The 20,714-nt window shown below is 42.7% G+C and overlaps 1 pseudogene; it reads left to right on the forward strand.

Annotated features, from left to right (window-relative positions):
* Window positions 1–8,747: 8,747 nt before the first annotated feature.
* On the forward strand, window positions 8,748–12,810 carry LOC149525293 (uncharacterized; annotated as a pseudogene).
* Window positions 12,811–20,714: the final 7,904 nt, after the last annotated feature.

Below are 20,714 nucleotides of genomic sequence, written 5' to 3' on the forward strand. Positions count from 1 at the left end.
TGGGCATATGAAGGGGACATTTACGTTGCTGGACTTAAGAATGTGAGGGAAGAACATTGCTCAACCTATGTGGGATGGGACTGTCACTCATGGTTTTGGTTATGAACTCTGTGATGTTTTCCCACATTAATGCCATGTTACTTTCCTCTCCTAAAGGTTTTTTCTCTACACTCAGACTCTGTGCTTGTGAGTAGGGAAGTGTTGCCTCCCGGAGGCGCCCTGGGATGCTGTATGAATTTCCCAGATTACTCGGTGGGGGCTCGAGCCAGTTCTGTGTTGGATGGATGGAGAGGAACCCCTTAATATTGAACCCAGCTCTGGCATTGCTGGTGTTACCTGGCAGAAGGGTTACAAAAGTAATATTTTGTAGTGAGGAATTTTCAATTGTCAATTGCTGAACTTGTCAAATGTTCCTCCCTGCTCTCTTACTCCCTCCCACTCAGCCCCCTGTGCAGAGAGACTGCCATCCTCCCCCAGAGCGGCTGCCTCCTGCGCAGGGCTTGCTGGCCCCAGCGCTGGAGTGCCTGACCCTGGGGGGCCCCATGTTGTTGGGGAGGGGACATGCCAGAGCACAGTATGTTTCATTGTAAATCTGCCTCTGGTTTGAAGTAGCAGGATCTGGATTTTTGAACACTAAGCTTTTTATGGTGGTGGTTGGATTTGAACCTGAGTTAATATCAGTAGATGTTACAGAATACCCCTTTCCGTGAATTTCCTTATGTTCTGTTTTTGTATAGTGAAATCAGAAGCTTAATTTTTTTGTTGCTGGGAAATTCTGTTGCCATGGCTATCAGTGCTTAGTAACGTAGCATTGCCTTCTATTCACTGTCAGAGGCTCTGTCATGCTGCTGATCAAGATCCATAAGAAGTGACCTGCCTTTGTAGTTGTCAACCATGTTCCAGCTCACTTGTCTTCTAGATGCCTTTGATGGTGACTTAGGCCACCGAAGGACGTGACTGTGGAATCTGCTTGGTGTAACAAGTGGTCAGTGACATCTGTGATTAGTCATTCTTGTTACTCACCCAGTCGTCTGTCCACTAGGTTTTGATCTGCCAAGCTACCTATGGTCCCCTCCAAAACCAGTTTTGAACAGGAAAGGGCAATGGTATAGTCAGTCTCTTTAAATGTTTTTTTTTCCTAATGACCCGTGATGCAGCTGCCATCAGCTTCACACTGTGTCACTTATTTTTCACAAATGCCTCCTGACATATTTCAGCCGTGGACAACCTGCTCTCCATCTGGCTGAAGACGATGTTATCAAATGGCTGGGCACATTGCGCATCTGCTGAGAGAATCTTAATAGTACCAAAATCTAGCATAATGGCCTGTTTTTAAAAAAACAACAGCAGCAGCAGTATTTCGATACGTATAGTGCTCAATTGTGCTAGGGCCGAGGTGGGTAATAATTTTTGCAGGGGGGCCACTTCATGAATTTTGGCATGTGGTAATGGGCTGCCTCCAGGCCCTCCAGAAGGAGTGGGGCCTTGGAAGGCAGAGGTGGGAGTGGGGGGGCTACAGAGAGAGAGAATGTGTGAGTGTGAAAGACACTCTGTGTATGAGAGACACCTTGACACAGATTGAGTGTGTGTGGCTCAGAGACTGCGGGAGGCTGTGTGTGACAGTGACACTTAGTGTGCTGGCTGCTACTGGGTATGTTCCTGAGAGAAGCCATGTGCTGTCTCTTTAAAACAGAGAAAGCTGGCCTGTTCTCTCCCCTCCCCCACTCTGCAGAGATGGGGTGCAGGGGCAAGGGGTGCCCTGACTAAAGTACTCCCCTTTCCCTTCCACCCCCATTCCCTTACTCTGCACAGCTAGCAGGAGGACCCTGGGAGCAGCTCTGCTGCAGGACAGAGCAAGATGCGGTGGAGAGGCAGCTGAACACATGCTGGGTGTAAGTATGCACACCCTGGCCTTCCTAGCTGATTGGCAGAGAGAAATTCTTGGCAGGCTGGATCCAGCACCTGGGCCTGATTTTGCCCACCCCTGTGTTAGGGGGAATTGTAAATACTGGCTTTTAAACCATAGAAAATTTAAAACTCTTGGCTCCTGCAAGCTAATAGTTTTATCATTGGATCTTGTGGAAAACTTAAGAGGAAGAGAAAAATAGCTATTGTGTGCTTAGAATTATTTGTAAGCGTGCTGTCACAGCATGCGTTGGTGTGTTGGGGCTCACTTGTGAAGGAAATGAGTGCTGAAGTCACAGGCCAACGGCCATGTAATCAAACTTGCTGGGGGATGAGAGCACAGGAAGAAGAAGTGAGACCTGGGAGTCAGTGTGCCATCAAGAGTGGGAGGCATCATGTCTGAGTGTACAGCCCAGTATTTGGGGTTCCTAGGACCAAGAATCCATAGTAGTGGGTGCGGGTTGGTTCCCACTATATAGCCAGCTAACCAGGTGATGCATATATCTTTGCTTTTGGAGGGAGAATGGGGAATCTATTTGTAGTACCGTCTCCACGAGGTGATGCAATGATCTCTGCGAAGGGAGGATGAAGGAATTGACTAGCGCCCAGAAAGAAAGCAGTGCTGGAAATACATCTCTGTTGGAGAAGATGGAGTCCTGGGGAGGAAGGACTGTGTCTTGTGAGACCAGGGTAGAGGATGTGTCTTTTCGACTCTCTGGTTTAAACCCCAGAAGGGATGGACTCTTGAATTAGGTCACAGGATTGAGTTTCCTGAGCCACCTAAAGCACTGGATGCTGGCTGTTATCTGTTGGTGACAGGGTAACTGAGGAGATGGGTTGAGAAGGGAATTAAGGCAGTGACTGGGCTTCTGAAGCCAGACTAAGTAGAGATTTCTGCTACAAAACATATTTAATAAAGCCCCTCTGCAAGGTATGCTAGAAACAGAGTAAAAGCTGGAGAAGTCAGATCCGCTCATCTTCCCAGTCACTGGGCCGTGAAGTGGCCATGGTGGCTTATTTTTTGCTCACTGAGTTTGGAAAATACTCCATGGTCACTAGAACTCAGTGAGAACTAGATGAAGAGAGGAGCGGCTTGTAACATTCACCTTATCTTGTGCTTCTGCTGCTCCTACTCCAGTCCACATTCCACTACAGCACTGTCAAAGGTACTCACTGGTAAATTCTTTCTTCTTTCTGTGACCCGAGTCCCACAATCCTTTATAGCTGTGAAGAATTGTGGGTGATGGAGTGATTTGATGGTTTTAGGTTGCTTGCTGCTGAAGATGGTAGAAATATAGTTCATGTCCCTCTTGCTGTAGGATTTTCCCCTGAAGTGTATCTTTTAGGAGGTTCGGTAGTATTTTTCAGTGGTTCAAGCTATGGTCTATTGGAATTGGGCAGTCTCAATAGTTTGAGTCCTGCAGGGATATTTGTGATTTTCTACATTTCGGAACCCATCCTGAGCAGCGGGAGAGCTAAGCCATTACTTGTTGTATCTAGTTAGCACAGCTATTGGACCCCACCATGTCCATGTGGTTCCTTTACATTTAGTTTGTATAAGGAGCAAAAAGAAGCAACAATTGGCTAAAAAGATGAGATTTAACTTCAAGAATACAATTACTGGCTGTAGAGCACTAGTAAAACTGCAAGGGAAGCTACCAGCACTGGGACTGTGAGTTTAGTGCTAATTCATAGAAAAGATAAAGGTTAAAATGCCCAGTTTAGGGAAAATTGGTTTTTTTGATAGCTCACACGTCTTTATCAAACAATATATTAATTGCTAATCTTATCGCTAATGAAACAGGCGGTGGCTTTCCAGAGTATAATAGGTACTGAATTCAGTACAATCTGCTGTGTAAATTAATAGCGTCTATTAAACTCAGACAAAACATTGTCAAAAGTGTAGGAACTCTACAAAAATATATATTCCCAAAGCCATTGGTGACTGTAGAGCATTCCCACTGTTTTGAAAACAGAATCCAAAAAGGAAATTAAACAATTTCTGAATGTGACTGGGATTAAGGAAATGAACAGCACTGCCAGTGTGGAGGAGTTTAAATGGTGCTTTAAGGGGCTGGTTTATTATAAGGTGTAAAATGAAGCAATCTATAAACAGCTATTGACGGAATCCATTTGGCCCTACAAAGTACACTAAACATTGATTTATCAGGGCATCTGGCTTCTAAAGATGCCAGGGAGCTGCAATAGCATTGTGTAATCTGCAACCAATTGATTAGTTAGAAAGAACAAAATGGACAACCCATTCAGGGTTGTGGGAAAACACTCACAATGCAAATGATCGTTTGGTTAAAGGACGGCTTGTAGACAGCACCAGAACCTGGAGTACATGATGGATGTGTGCGGAGAATGTTTTAATGCCTTAATGATGCCTTAATTTACAAGGCAAACTGTTTGAATATTTTTGATTAATAGAAGGAATAAGACTAAAACATACAGGAGAAGGAGTTGCTCCCTTGGGGGTTATTATAGTTATGTTACTTTACTTGTAGACAGCATATGATCTGTATGTTAGTAATACATCTCTGTGATATAGGTATGGATAATGCTGTATTTATAGTGAAAGTATGGCAGTTCTTTGAGTAGTGTTCCTATGGGGTACTCCACCGCAGGTGTAGCTGCACTCCTGTACTTCTAATCAGAAGAAAAACCAGGAAGATCTGTTGATTCATGCGGAAAGTGGTTCCTTTATTTGGCATGCAGCAAAAATACACTGAATTGATCAAAATCAGGTAGAGGGGATGTATACGGGATGTATTTCCGCTGGCTGCGGCAGCTGGCGCCCCAGGCGGAAAGTGCAATCGGCGCCCTCACCTGCAGGGCCATCAGTGGACTGACGTCATCATCAGGCGCCCCGGGTGGCGGCGCCGTAGGCCGAATCCGCCTATAGTCACGGGCCACCCCTGCATAGGATTACTAGTAGGAATTGAAGGGAAACAAAGAGGTGTCAGTGGGTGTAGTGGCTGAATGGTCAGTATTGGCAACGCCGTTACACCTATTACTTTTCAGGAAGAACGGCGTTGCGCAAGAGGGTTTTTCTTGCGCAAGAAGGGGCAGTGTAGATGCTCCTTCTTGTGCAAGAGCCTCTTCTGAAAAAAATGGTGGCTCGTTAGGTATGCACATGAGGCTCAGTGATATTTCACGCTTAGCCTCATTTGCATATTAGTTGCGCAAGAAGCCGCGAGTGTAGACATAGCCTAAATGTTTACCACATGTTACTGTAGCTCCAAATTCTGCTCTCTGATATATGCTTGCATCTCTTGGGTAAGCCACTGAGAACTGTGGCTAACTAGTTAAGAGTACATTTGGGTTCAATGATATTTGGTCTTGAGGAAGGCAATTTTTCATTATGCAAAGCCATAAGCAGTCCTGAAGAACTAGTTTGTGTTTCTGTGAAACCCGTTTTGATCCACATTTGTGGCATATAACTGACTGTAGAAGGGTATGTCTCCCCTGCATTCCTATTTTGAGAGAGGGATGCAAATGAAGACATTCAAAATTGCAAATGAAGCCGGGATTTAAATATCCCACGCTTCATTTGCATATTCGCGTTATGGCGCTGTTTCGAAATAACAGACGCTGTGTAGACGCAGTTATTTTGAGAGAAAACCTTTCTCTCAAAATGACCTTTATTCTTCATAAAATGTTTACCAGTTATTTTGAGAGAGAGTTTTTCTCTCGAAATAGCCATGTCTTAACAGCATCTGTTATTTTGAAATAGCACTATTTTGAAACAGCGCCATAACGCGAATATGCAAATGAAGTGAGGGATATTTAAATCCCGGCTTCATTTGCAATTTCAAATGTCTTCATTTGCGTCCCTCTCTCAAAAGAGGGTGCATCTGTAGACATACCTGAAGGGGAAAAAAACCAACAGTACCAAACAAGGAGTGAGACACTGTGTAATCAAAGGTACTTGATTTTTTCCAGCTCACCTATGGCTATGTTAGAAGACCAATAGGCACTGAAGAGAACTTAGAAATATCACCACTTAAATGGGTGCTTAAATGGGAATTGAGTATTCTTGAATATCTGGCTATGAATGCGTTCTGTTTAATCTAGAATGAGGTGAAAAAAACACTGTAGAAGAATAAGCCTGGTAAGAGCTAAACAGGTCAGTTGTCTCTCTTATAGAACTACTGGCTTTGTGGCACAAACCAAAGATGGCATATCCTTAGACTGTGAATCAGCAATAGCTTTTAAGAAGAACAGAAGTGTCTGTAAACTATCTTACTCCAAATTAGAAGAAATTCTTATTGGCTTTTGCTATTGGGAACATAATTTGCAAAATAACTCAAACCTACCTCTCTCATTTACAACACATTTGTGTATATATCTGGTAATAGCATTTCCCTTACTATACCCAATCCACTTATCATAGAATCATAGAATACTAGGACTGGAAGGGACCTCGAGAGGTCATCGAGTCCAGTCCCCTGCCTCCATGGCAGGACCAAATACTGTCTAGACCATCCTGGATAGACATTTATCTAACCTACTCTTAAATATCTCCAGAGATGGGGATTCCACAACCTCCCTGGGCAATTTATTCCAGTGTTTAACTACCCTGACAGTTAGAAACTTTTTCCTAATGTTCAACCTAAACCTCTCTTGCTGCAGTTTAAGCCCATTGCTTCTTGTTCTATCCTCAGAGGCCAAGATGAACAAGTTTTCTCCCTCCTCCTTATGACACCCTTTTAGATATCTGAAAACTGCTATCGTCCCCCCTCAATCTTCTTTTTTCTAAACTAAACAAACCCAATTCTTTCAGCCTTCCTTCATAAGTCATGTTCTCTAGACCTTTAATCATTCTTGTTGCTCTTCTCTGGACCCTCTCCAATTTCTCCACAGCTTTCTTGAAATGTGGTGGCTAGAACTGGATACAATATTCCAACTGAGGCCTAACCAGCGCAGAGTAGTGCGGAAGAATGACTTCTCGTGTCTTGCTCACAACACACCTGTTAATGCATCCCAGAATCTTGTTTGTTTTTTTTGCAACAGCATCACACTGCTGACTCATATTCAGCTTGTGGTCCACTATAACCCCTAGATCCCTTTCTGCCGTACTCCTTCCTAGACAGTCACTTCCCATTCTGTATGTGTGAAACTGCTTGTTCCTTCCTAAGTGGAGCACTTTACATTTGTCTTTATTAAACTTCATCCTGTTTACCTCAGACCATTTCTCCAATTTGTCCAGATCATTTTGAATTATGACCCTATCCTCCAGAGCAGTCACAACCCCTCCCAGCTTGGTGTCATCTGCAAACTTAATAAGCGTACTTTCTATACCAATATCTAAATCGTTGATGAAAATATTGAAGAGAGCCAGTCCCAAAACAGACCCTTGTGAAACCCCACTTGTTACACCTTTCCAGCAGGATTGTGAACCATTAATAACTACTCTCTGAGTACGGTTATCCAGCCAGTTATGCACCCACCTTATAATCGCCCCATTTAAGTTGTATTTGCTTAGTTTATTGATAAGACTATCGTGCGAGACCGTATCACACACCTTACTAAAGTCTAGGTATACCACATCCACCGCTTCTCCATTATCCACAAGACTCGTTATCCTATCAAAGAAAGCTATCAGATTGGTTTGACATGATCTGTTCTTTACAAATCCATGCTGGCTGTTCCCTATCACCTTGCCACCTTCCAAGTGTTTACAGATGATTTCCTTAATTACCTGCTCTATTATCTTCCCTGGCACAGAGTTAAACTAATGGTCTGTAGTTCCCTGGCTTGTTCTTATTTCCCTTTTTATAAATGGGCACTATATTTGCCCTTTTCCAGTCTTCTGGAATCTCTCCTGTCTCTCATGATTTTCCAAAGATGATAGCTAGAGGCTCAGATACCTCCTCTATCAGCTCCTTGAGTATTCTAGGATGCATTTCGTCAGGCCCTGGTGACTTGCAGGCATCTAACTTTTCTAGGTGATTTTTAACTTGTTCTTTTTTTATTTTACCTTCTAAACCTACCCCCTCCCACTAGCATTCCCTATGTTAGGCATTCCTTCAGGCTTCTCAGTGAAGACCAAAACAAAGAGGTCATTAAGCATCTCTGCCATTTCCAAGTTTCCTGTTACTATTTCTCCCTCCTCACTGACCAGTGGGCCTACCCTGTCCTTGGTCTTCCTCTTGCTTATAATGCTTCTTGTTTCCCTTTATTCCCATAGCTAGTTTGAGCTCATATTGTGCCTTTGTCTTTCTAGACTTGCCCCTGTATTCCTGTGTTGGTTACCTATATTCATCCTTTGTAATTTGTCCTACTTTCCATTTTTTTATGACTCCTTTTTTATTTTTAGATCATGCAAGATCTCGTGGTTAAGCCAAGGCGTTCTTTTGCCATATTTTCTATCTTTCTGATGCAGTGGAATAGCTTGCTTTTGGGTCCTTACCAATGTCCCTTTGAAAAACTGCCAGCTCTCCTCAGTTGTTTTTCCCCTCAGTCGTGTTTCCCATGGGATCTTACCTATTAGCTTTCTGAGCTTACCAAAATCCACCTTCGCAAAATCCAGTGTCTCTATTTTTCTGTTCTCCCTTCTACCCTTCCTTAGAATTGTGAACTCTGTGATTTCATGATCACTTTTACCCAAGCTGCCTTCCACTTTCAAATTCTCAACCAGTTCCTCCCTATTTGTTAGGATCAAATCTAAAACAGCTTCCCCCTGGTAGCTTTTTCAACCTTCTGAAATAAAAAGTTGTCTCCAATGCAGTCCAAGAACTTATTGAATAGTCTGTGCCCCACGGTGTTATTTTCCCAACATATATCTGGATAGTTGAAGTCCCCCATCACCACCAAATCACCCCCCTGAGCTGTGTGGAGTGCACAGCGCAGTGCTCAGCTGGCAATGTAAAGGCCTGGGAGCTCAGGCCACTTCCATTGCTGCAGTAACAGCAGTAGTGGCAGGTAACCTGAGCTCCCCCGGACAACTGCCCTTTTGGCCTCCCTCCCCATTGGTGGGCTTGTCTATAGCTAATACATGTTGAGAGACAACTTGCTTTGGCTAGAGCTCTTCAACAAGTTAGATAATACATTTTATAAACATACTTTTATCTTACCCCGTGAGGTTCTCGGGGTCCTATGGGGAAGTAAGAATAGGACCTCTGTACCCTTCCAAGCATGTTGTAAGAGGTGACTGAGGAGGGCTGGGCATGGGGCTAGCAACCCCATCCTGTAAAAATAAACATATGCTACAAAAACATCAACAATTTCAATTTGAATAGCAAGCCAGCCTTCCTTGACTAAAAAAGGCCCTCAAAGATGATGCGGGACAGCCATACCCAAAAGAATACTGAACTGCTGATTCTCCTTCTTTCAGCAAGAACAATTTCCAGAATAGGCACCTGGAATGTGCGAACAATGTGGGAGGGTAGGTAAGACAGTCCAGGTAGTAAGAGAAATGAACAAATACAAGCTAAACATCATGGGAATTAGTGAGACAAGATGGGTACAGTCAGGTAAGGTACAAGTTTCATCAGGGGAAACAGTGCGCTACTCGGGCCATGAAGAGGAAAATGCACCACCAGAGGCACGTGAAGCTCTTATAGCATGGGAATCTGCAGGGCCAAGAAGTATCCTTGCAAAATTCAGGACCATAAACAGGAAAATTAATATGCACGTCATCCAGTGTTATGCACCGACAAATGATAAAGAGGAATCAATAAAAGAAGAATTTTATAACAGACTACAGCATGTGCTTGACAAGACAAAACCAAAAGATGTCATCGTAGTCATGGGCGATTTTAATGCCAACATAGGAGATGACAACACAGGATATGAAGAGACCAGGGGGAAGTATGGGTTAGGAGTTATGAATGAAAATGGAGAAATGTTTGCTAACTTTTGTGCAGTTAACCAACTTATCATAGGAGGAAGTGTTTTTCCACATAAGAACATCTATAAAGCAACATGGATATCCCCCGATCATCAAACACAGATTCAGATCGACCACTTCTGCATTAATCAACAATTTAGACAATCCTTACAGGATGTTAAAGTATACAGAGGAGCTGATGTAGCCTCAGATCACTATCTACTGATGACCAAATTGAAGCTAAAATTACGAACGAACAGGACTATACAAAACTATAGACCATGTTATAATGTAGGAATTTTAAAAGACCAGGTAAAGAAAGAAAAGTTCTGTATCACGCTTAGCAATAAATATCAAGTGCTGGAACATCTAGATAAAAATTTAAGCATTAACAGCCAGTGGCAACAAATAAAAAATGCCTGGACCAGTACTTGTGAAGAAGTCTTAGGCAAAAAGGAACGTCAGCACAGAGAGTGGATATCAGTGGAAACACCTAGGAGGATCAAAGAGAGGAGAGAGAAGAAAGTATTCTTATATAATAGTAAAACCAGAGCTGCCAAAATTATAGCCCAAGAGAACTATACAAATGCAAACAAAGGGGGTAAGAAGAGTATTAGAGCAGATAAGAAAAATTATATTGACAACTTGGCAAAAGAAGCTGAGGAAGCAGCAGTTACAGGAAATATGAAAGGTCCTGTATGATTCAACCAAGAAACTCTCAGGAAAATATTTACAACATAACTGACCCATCAAGGATACAATGGGGAGAAAGATTACAATCATAGAACACCAGATGGAAAGATGGGTAGAACATTTTAGCGAACTTCTAAACAGACCAGTTCTAGAAGATCCCCCAGAAATCCAGCCAGCTACAGAAGATCTCTTGGTTGATTGTAGCAAGCCAAGTAAAGAAGAGCAATTTGACTTCTAAGAAGAGGGAAAAGCTTCAGGTCCTGATGAAATACCAGCAGAAGGTATAAAGGTGGACATAGATAAATCAACAGAAATTCTCCACAGTTTCATTGGTAACATTTGGGAAAAGGAAGAATTACTGAGAGACTGGAGGGAAGGATATTTAGTAAAATTGCCAAAGAAAGGTGACCTACAAGAATGTACGAATTATAGAGGAATCATGCTTTTGTCAGTGCCAGGCAAAGTATTAACCAGGGTAATTCTAGAAGACTCAAGAAAACTATAGATTCCAAGCAAAGAGATGAACAAGCAGGCTTTTGTCAAAATAGATCTTGTATAGATCAGATAGCCACATTGCACATAATTATTGAACAATGTTTAGAATGGAATGTTTCTTTGTATATCAACTTTGTGGACTATGAAAAAATGTTCGACAACTTGGATAGGGAAACGTGGACATTATTATGGCACTACTGTATCCCTCAGAAGCTCATAAATCTCATAAAGACCTGAAGATATGAGCTGTAGGGTCTTGCATGAGGGTCAGCTTACAGAACCCTTTAGAATAAAGTCTGATGATCGGCAAGCTTGTCTGCTGTCCCCCTTCCTCTTTCTTTTGGCTGTTGATTTGATCATGAGAGAAGCAACAGCTAATGAGAGGAATGAAATCCAGTGGACCCTGTTTAAACAGCTAGAAGACCTTGATTTTGCAGATCACCTAGCTCTTCTGTCACATAATCAACTTCAAATACAAAATAAAACAGTGAAGCTGGACAAGATTTCATAGCAGATGGGATTGAAGATCCACGAGGGGAAGACCAAGATCATGAAGGTGAATGCAGCAAATAACAGCAGCCCAATTGTCCTGAGAGGAATTACACTGGAGGAAGTTGATACCTTCACCTATTTAGGTAGTATTGTATTAATCAGTGGGAGGTACTGATGAAGATATTAAGACCAGAATACAGAAGGAAAGAGGTTCTTTTATTATTTTGAGGAACATATGGAATTCAAGAGGGATCAAGCTACAGATCAAAATAAGGATCTTCAGCTCAAATGTAAAATCAGTACTTCTATATGGCTCAGAACCATGGTGAACAACAAGGACAAACATCAAAAGATTGCAACATTTTATTAATAAATGCTTGCGTAAGATCATTGGCCTGAAGTGGTCTGACAAGGTTACAAACATTAGCTTATGGGAAAGAGCAGGGCAGTGCCCAGCAGAGCAAGAGATATTGAGAAGAAGATGGCGATGGATTGGCCATACACTGAGGAAGCCACCAACTAGCATTACCAGACAATCCCCGTCCTGGAACCCACAGGGAAAAAGGGGAAGAGGAAGGCCAAAGAATATTTGGAGAAGAGACCTGGATGTGAATGTGAGGAAAACGGGCAAAAGCTGGAGAGAATTAGAAAAGGTGGCACGACAGAGAGGCTTGGAAAGAAATTGTTAATAGCCTATGCTCCCATAGGAGCTAAGGACAAAGAAGAAGACTTTTACCTTAGTTTAGAGTAGACCAACCTATGCTGTGAGGAATCTGGAATACTGAACACTCCCAGCCCTCACAGTATTGCATAAAATTAGACAGCTGTTTCCTTGCTCTACATGCGATAGACCTGAGGTCCTGATGGATGCTGCAACATGAATAGGAGCCCTTATATTTAGCTTATATAGGAGCCAGTATATTTTATATACTGCGTATGGTATTACTGAGTAGCATATCTAAATGTTTGAAAACATACCAGTTTGCTTACAGATTGGTGTCAATAGCCTACCGAGTTGTGTGCTGCATTACAATTAATCTTTGTAAGTTTCATATTTACAAAACTGACAGACTTCCAATGCCCTTCACTTTTATTTACCTTTGAGGAAAAGAAAGAATACCTTAAATAAAATGGTCTCATTCAGAGTTAGTTCAATTCCCAGATTTCACTGTCACAACCAAATTGTACCTTCTCTGCGATGAAAAAACAATTCTGAAAACCAGCATGAGGATTTGTGGGAGGTTTTCAAACAACGATGTCACGCATCTCAACTTTAGCTTTAGAGCAAAATTGGCAGTGGTGGGGAACCCACAAAAGTCTTAATGTACTTTTAGGAATGAGTTTCAGTGTTTCTTTACTATAAGCATTCTTGTTTGGTAATCATTATAGGTAGCTAGTGATAGAAATGTAGCCGTGTTAGTCTGGGGTAGTTGAAGCAAAATGCAGGACAATGTAGCACTTTAAAGACTAACAAGATGGTTTATTAGATGATGAGCTTTCGTGGGCCAGACCCACTTCCTCAGATCAAATAGTGGAAGAAAGTAGTCACAACCATATATACCAAAGGATACAATTTAAAAAAATGAACAAATATGAAAAGGACAAATCACATTGCAGAACAGAAGGAGGATGCGGGGGGGTGGGAAGGGGGAGGAAGGAAGGTAAGTGTCTGTGAATTGCTGGTATTAAAGGTAGGGAGAGTGGGATGTTTGTGAGTTAATGGTATTACAGGTGATAATTGGGGAAACTGTCTTGATAATGGGTGAGAAAGTTCAAAGACTTGTTAAGTCCCTGGTGGTAAGTGTCGAATTTTAACATGAATGACAGTTCAGAGGATTCCCTTTCAAGTGCAGATGTAAAAGGTCTTTGTAGCAGAATGCAGGTGGCTAAGTCATTTAGAGAGTGTCCTTTCTGGTTAAAGTGGCAAGAAACTGTTTTCTCTTTGTGATCTTGTCTAATATCTGTTTTGTGGGCATTAATCCTTTGGCGAAGTGTCTGAGATGTTTGTCCAATGTACATAGCAGACGGACACTTTCGGCACATGATAGCGTAGATTATATTTCTGGATGCGCAGGAATATGTGTTCTTGATCTTATAACTCACTTGGTTAGGTCCAATAATGGTATCAGCAGAATGAATATGTGGACAAAGCTGGCAACGGGGTTTGTTGCAAGGGAAGGTACCAGGGTTGGTATTAGTGTGGTATGTCCTGTGGTGGTTGGTAAGAATCATCTTGAGGTTAGGTGGTTGTCTATAGGAGACTATGGGTCTGTCTCCCAGAGCCTCTTTGAGTATGGTATCCTGTTCCAATATAGGCTGTAGTTTCTTGATAATGTGTTGGACAGGTTTAAGTTGGGGGTTGTAGGTGATGACAAGTGGTGTTCTATTGTTGGTTTTCTTGGGTCTGTCTTGAAGTAGATGGTTTCTAGGTATTCGTCTGGCTCTTTCAATTTGCTTTTTTGTTTCTCTGGGTGGGTAGTTGAGATTTATAAATGCTTGGTAGAGATCCTGAAGCTTCTGGTCTCTGTCAGTGGGGTTAGAGCAGATGCGGTTGTATCGAAGGGCTTGGCTATAGACGATGGATCGTGTGGTGTGTTCTGGATGGGAGCTGGATGCATGTAGGTAACTGTATGAGTCAGTGGGTTTTCTGTAGAGAGTGGTGTCTAATTTTCCATTGTTGATTTGTACGGTGGTGTCCAGGAAGTGGATCTCTCGTGTAGAATGGTCCAGGCTGAGGTTGATGGTGGGGTGTAGGTTGTTGAAATCCCTGTGGAATATCTCCAGTGTTTCTTGGCCATGTGTCCAGATCATAAAGATGTCATCGATGTACCGTAGGTAGAGGAGGGGTGAAAGGGGACGGGAGTTGAGGAAACGTTGTTCTAGGTCAGCCATAAAGATGTTAGCATACTGTGGGGCCATGCGTGTACCCATGGCTGTGCCGCTGATCTGGAGGTATAAGTTGTTCTCAAACCGGAAATAATTGTGGGTGAGAACAAAGTTACATAGGTCTGCTATCAGGTTGGCAGTAGTGTCCTCTGGGATAGTGTTTCTAATTGCTTGTAATCCGTCTTCATGTGGGATGTTGGTATATAGAGCTTCTACATCCATGGTGGCAAGGATGGTATTATTGGGGAGGTTATCGATGTTTTGTAATTTCCTTAGGAAGTCAGTAGTGTCTCGGAGATAGCTGGGGGTATTGGTTACGAAGGGTTTGAGAAGAGTGTCTACATAGCTGGATAGACCAGTAGTGAGCGTGCCAATACCAGAGATGATGGGACGTCCGGGGTGCCCAGGTTTATGGATCTTGGGAAGTAGATAGAACAATCCTGGTCGGGGGTCAGAAGGTGATTCTGTGAGGATTTGTTCCCGAGTAGCTGTGGGGAGGCTTTTAAGGAGACAGTGTAGTTTCTTTTGGTAGTCCAAGGTGGGATCAGAGGGGAGAGGTTTGTAAAATGTGGTGTTCGAGAGTTGTCTGGTTGCCTCCTGGTTATAGTCGGCCTTATTCATAATGACCACAGCACCCCCTTTGTCAGCTGGTTTGATTACAATGTCCAGGTTGTTTTTGAGACTCTGGATGGCATGGTGTTCAGCGCGGCTAAGATTGTGTGTCGCTTGTTGTCGTTTGTGAATAATGTCAGTCTGTGCGTTGTTGCGGAAGCTGTGTATATAGAAATCCAGATTGTAATTCCGACCGTCAGGGGGAGTCCATATAGAATTATTTTTCCTTTGGTGTTGGTAGGGGGGATCTGGTAGATCAGATTGATGTTCAGTGGTGGTTTGGAAATATTCTCGGAGACGGAGGCGGCGAAAAAAAGCCTCAAGGTCACCACAAAATTGTATCCAGTTTGTGGGGGACGTGGGGCAGAAAGAGAGACCCCGGGACAAGACAGACTCTTCTGCTGGATTGAGTTTGTAGCTGGAGAGGTTAACAATATTATTCGGTGGGTTGAGGCAGTTGCTGTTGTAGCCAGTGGTATGGAGCAGGTTAGAAAATTTATTGTCTTTTCTTTGTTGTAGGGAATAGAAGTGTGTATAGTAGATTTCTTGTCTGGTGGAACAAAAGTCTTGCAAGGTGTCAGTCGGTGTGGATGTTTGTCTTGAGATGAGACGATCTAAGTTAGAAATGTCATTCTTGATGGTTTTCTGTTTCTTGTATAAAATACTTATCAGGTGGTTTCTTAATTTCTTGGATAGTGTGAGGCAGAGTCTTTCACTGTAGTCAGTGAAGTATGTTGATCTTAGTGGATTGTTCACTTTCAGTCCTTTGGGTACGATGTCCATTTTCTTGCACTTGGATAGAAAGATGATGTCTGTCTGTATCTGTGCGAGTTTCTTCATATGGTTGATGGATTTCCATTCCAAACGGCTAAATGTAGTGCCTTGCATGTAGAATAGTGATAGAAATGTAGCCGTGTTAGTCTGGGGTAGTTGAAGCAAAATGCAGGACAATGTAGCACTTTAAAGACTAACAAGATGGTTTATTAGATGATGAGCTTTCGTGGGCCAGACCCACTTCCTCAGATCAAATAGTGGAAGAAAGTAGTCACAACCATATATACCAAAGGATACAATTTAAAAAAATGAACAAATATGAAAAGGACAAATCACATTGCAGAACAGAAGGAGGATGCGGGGGGGTGGGAAGGGGGAGGAAGGAAGGTAAGTGTCTGTGAATTGCTGGTATTAAAGGTAGGGAGAGTGGGATGTTTGTGAGTTAATGGTATTACAGGTGATAATTGGGGAAACTGTCTTGATAATGGGTGAGAAAGTTCAAAGACTTGTTAAGTCCCTGGTGGTAAGTGTCGAATTTTAACATGAATGACAGTTCAGAGGATTCCCTTTCAAGTGCAGATGTAAAAGGTCTTTGTAGCAGAATGCAGGTGGCTAAGTCATTTAGAGAGTGTCCTTTCTGGTTAAAGTGGCAAGAAACTGTTTTCTCTTTGTGATCTTGTCTAATATCTGTTTTGTGGGCATTAATCCTTTGGCGAAGTGTCTGAGATGTTTGTCCAATGTACATAGCAGACGGACACTTTCGGCACATGATAGCGTAGATTATATTTCTGGATGCGCAGGAATATGTGTTCTTGATCTTATAACTCACTTGGTTAGGTCCAATAATGGTATCAGCAGAATGAATATGTGGACAAAGCTGGCAACGGGGTTTGTTGCAAGGGAAGGTACCAGGGTTGGTATTAGTGTGGTATGTCCTGTGGTGGTTGGTAAGAATCATCTTGAGGTTAGGTGGTTGTCTATAGGAGACTATGGGTCTGTCTCCCAGAGCCTCTTTGAGTATGGTATCCTGTTCCAATATAGGCTGTAGTTTCTTGATAATGTGTTGGACAGGTTTAAGTTGGGGGTTGTAGGTGATGACAAGTGGTGTTCTATTGTTGGTTTTCTTGGGTCTGTCTTGAAGTAGATGGTTTCTAGGTATTCGTCTGGCTCTTTCAATTTGCTTTTTTGTTTCTCTGGGTGGGTAGTTGAGATTTATAAATGCTTGGTAGAGATCCTGAAGCTTCTGGTCTCTGTCAGTGGGGTTAGAGCAGATGCGGTTGTATCGAAGGGCTTGGCTATAGACGATGGATCGTGTGGTGTGTTCTGGATGGGAGCTGGATGCATGTAGGTAACTGTATGAGTCAGTGGGTTTTCTGTAGAGAGTGGTGTCTAATTTTCCATTGTTGATTTGTACGGTGGTGTCCAGGAAGTGGATCTCTCGTGTAGAATGGTCCAGGACACTCTCTAAATGACTTAGCCACCTGCATTCTGCTACAAAGACCTTTTACATCTGCACTTGAAAGGGAATCCTCTGAACTGTCATTCATGTTAAAATTCGACACTTACCACCAGGGACTTAACAAGTCTTTGAACTTTCTCACCCATTATCAAGACAGTTTCCCCAATTATCACCTGTAATACCATTAACTCACAAACATCCCACTCTCCCTACCTTTAATACCAGCAATTCACAGACACTTACCTTCCTTCCTCCCCCTTCCCACCCCCCCGCATCCTCCTTCTGTTCTGCAATGTGATTTGTCCTTTTCATATTTGTTCATTTTTTTAAATTGTATCCTTTGGTATATATGGTTGTGACTACTTTCTTCCACTATTTGATCTGAGGAAGTGGGTCTGGCCCACGAAAGCTCATCATCTAATAAACCATCTTGTTAGTCTTTAAAGTGCTACATTGTCCTGCATTTTGCTTCAACTACCCCAGACTAACACGGCTACATTTCTATCACTATTCTACATGCAAGGCACTACATTTAGCCGTTTGGAATGGAAATCCATCAACCATATGAAGAAACTCGCACAGATACAGACAGACATCATCTTTCTATCCAAGTGCAAGAAAATGGACATCGTACCCAAAGGACTGAAAGTGAACAATCCACTAAGATCAACATACTTCACTGACTACAGTGAAAGACTCTGCCTCACACTATCCAAGAAATTAAGAAACCACCTGATAAGTATTTTATACAAGAAACAGAAAACCATCAAGAATGACATTTCTAACTTAGATCGTCTCATCTCAAGACAAACATCCACACCGACTGACACCTTGCAAGACTTTTGTTCCACCAGACAAGAAATCTACTATACACACTTCTATTCCCTACAACAAAGAAAAGACAATAAATTTTCTAACCTGCTCCATACCACTGGCTACAACAGCAACTGCCTCAACCCACCGAATAATATTGTTAACCTCTCCAGCTACAAACTCAATCCAGCAGAAGAGTCTGTCTTGTCCCGGGGTCTCTCTTTCTGCCCCACGTCCCCCACAAACTGGATACAATTTTGTGGTGACCTTGAGGCTTTTTTTCGCCGCCTCCGTCTCCGAGAATATTTCCAAACCACCACTGAACATCAATCTGATCTACCAGATCCCCCCTACCAACACCAAAGGAAAAATAATTCTATATGGACTCCCCCTGACGGTCGGAATTACAATCTGGATTTCTATATACACAGCTTCCGCAACAACGCACAGACTGACATTATTCACAAACGACAACAAGCGACACACAATCTTAGCCGCGCTGAACACCATGCCATCCAGAGTCTCAAAAACAACCTGGACATTGTAATCAAACCAGCTGACAAAGGGGGTGCTGTGGTCATTATGAATAAGGCCGACTATAACCAGGAGGCAACCAGACAACTCTCGAACACCACATTTTACAAACCTCTCCCCTCTGATCCCACCTTGGACTACCAAAAGAAACTACACTGTCTCCTTAAAAGCCTCCCCACAGCTACTCGGGAACAAATCCTCACAGAATCACCTTCTGACCCCCGACCAGGATTGTTCTATCTACTTCCCAAGATCCATAAACCTGGGCACCCCGGACGTCCCATCATCTCTGGTATTGGCACGCTCACTACTGGTCTATCCAGCTATGTAGACACTCTTCTCAAACCCTTCGTAACCAATACCCCCAGCTATCTCCGAGACACTACTGACTTCCTAAGGAAATTACAAAACATCGATAACCTCCCCAATAATACCATCCTTGCCACCATGGATGTAGAAGCTCTATATACCAACATCCCACATGAAGACGGATTACAAGCAATTAGAAACACTATCCCAGAGGACACTACTGCCAACCTGATAGCAGACCTATGTAACTTTGTTCTCACCCACAATTATTTCCGGTTTGAGAACAACTTATACCTCCAGATCAGCGGCACAGCCATGGGTACACGCATGGCCCCACAGTATGCTAACATCTTTATGGCTGACCTAGAACAACGTTTCCTCAACTCCCGTCCCCTTTCACCCCTCCTCTACCTACGGTACATCGATGACATCTTTATGATCTGGACACATGGCCAAGAAACACTGGAGATATTCCACAGGGATTTCAACAACCTACACCCCACCATCAACCTCAGCCTGGACCATTCTACACGAGAGATCCACTTCCTGGACACCACCGTACAAATCAACAATGGAAAATTAGACACCACTCTCTACAGAAAACCCACTGACTCATACAGTTACCTACATGCATCCAGCTCCCATCCAGAACACACCACACGATCCATCGTCTATAGCCAAGCCCTTCGATACAACCGCATCTGCTCTAACCCCACTGACAGAGACCAGAAGCTTCAGGATCTCTACCAAGCATTTATAAATCTCAACTACCCACCCAGAGAAACAAAAAAGCAAATTGAAAGAGCCAGACGAATACCTAGAAACCATCTACTTCAAGACAGACCCAAGAAAACCAACAATAGAACACCACTTGTCATCACCTACAACCCCCAACTTAAACCTGTCCAACACATTATCAAGAAACTACAGCCTATATTGGAACAGGATACCATACTCAAAGAGGCTCTGGGAGACAGACCCATAGTCTCCTATAGACAACCACCTAACCTCAAGATGATTCTTACCAACCACCACAGGACATACCACACTAATACCAACCCTGGTACCTTCCCTTGCAACAAACCCCGTTGCCAGCTTTGTCCACATATTCATTCTGCTGATACCATTATTGGACCTAACCAAGTGAGTTATAAGATCAAGAACACATATTCCTGCGCATCCAGAAATATAATCTACGCTATCATGTGCCGAAAGTGTCCGTCTGCTATGTACATTGGACAAACATCTCAGACACTTCGCCAAAGGATTAATGCCCACAAAACAGATATTAGACAAGATCACAAAGAGAAAACAGTTTCTTGCCACTTTAACCAGAAAGGACACTCTCTAAATGACTTAGCCACCTGCATTCTGCTACAAAGACCTTTTACATCTGCACTTGAAAGGGAATCCTCTGAACTGTCATTCATGTTAAAATTCGACACTTACCACCAGGGACTTAACAAGTCTTTGAACTTTCTCACCCATTATCAAGACAGTTTCCCCAATTATCACCTGTAATACCATTAACTCACAAACATCCCACTCTCCCTACCTTTAATACCAGCAATTCACAGACACTTACCTTCCTTCCTCCCCCTTCCCACCCCCCCGCATCCTCCTTCTGTTCTGCAATGTGATTTGTCCTTTTCATATTTGTTCATTTTTTTAAATTGTATCCTTTGGTATATATGGTTGTGACTACTTTCTTCCACTATTTGATCTGAGGAAGTGGGTCTGGCCCACGAAAGCTCATCATCTAATAAACCATCTTGTTAGTCTTTAAAGTGCTACATTGTCCTGCATTTTGCTATAGGTAGCTAGTGAGAGACTTAGCAGCAGAGACTTTGATTAGACAAAGTATTTAAAGATAGACTTAAACACTTTCTAAAATTCTATTCAAGA

This window comes from Pelodiscus sinensis, chromosome 2 (assembly GCF_052426305.1).
Source record: "Pelodiscus sinensis isolate ZL-2025 chromosome 2, ASM5242630v1, whole genome shotgun sequence".
Lineage (NCBI taxonomy): Eukaryota > Metazoa > Chordata > Testudines > Trionychidae > Pelodiscus > Pelodiscus sinensis.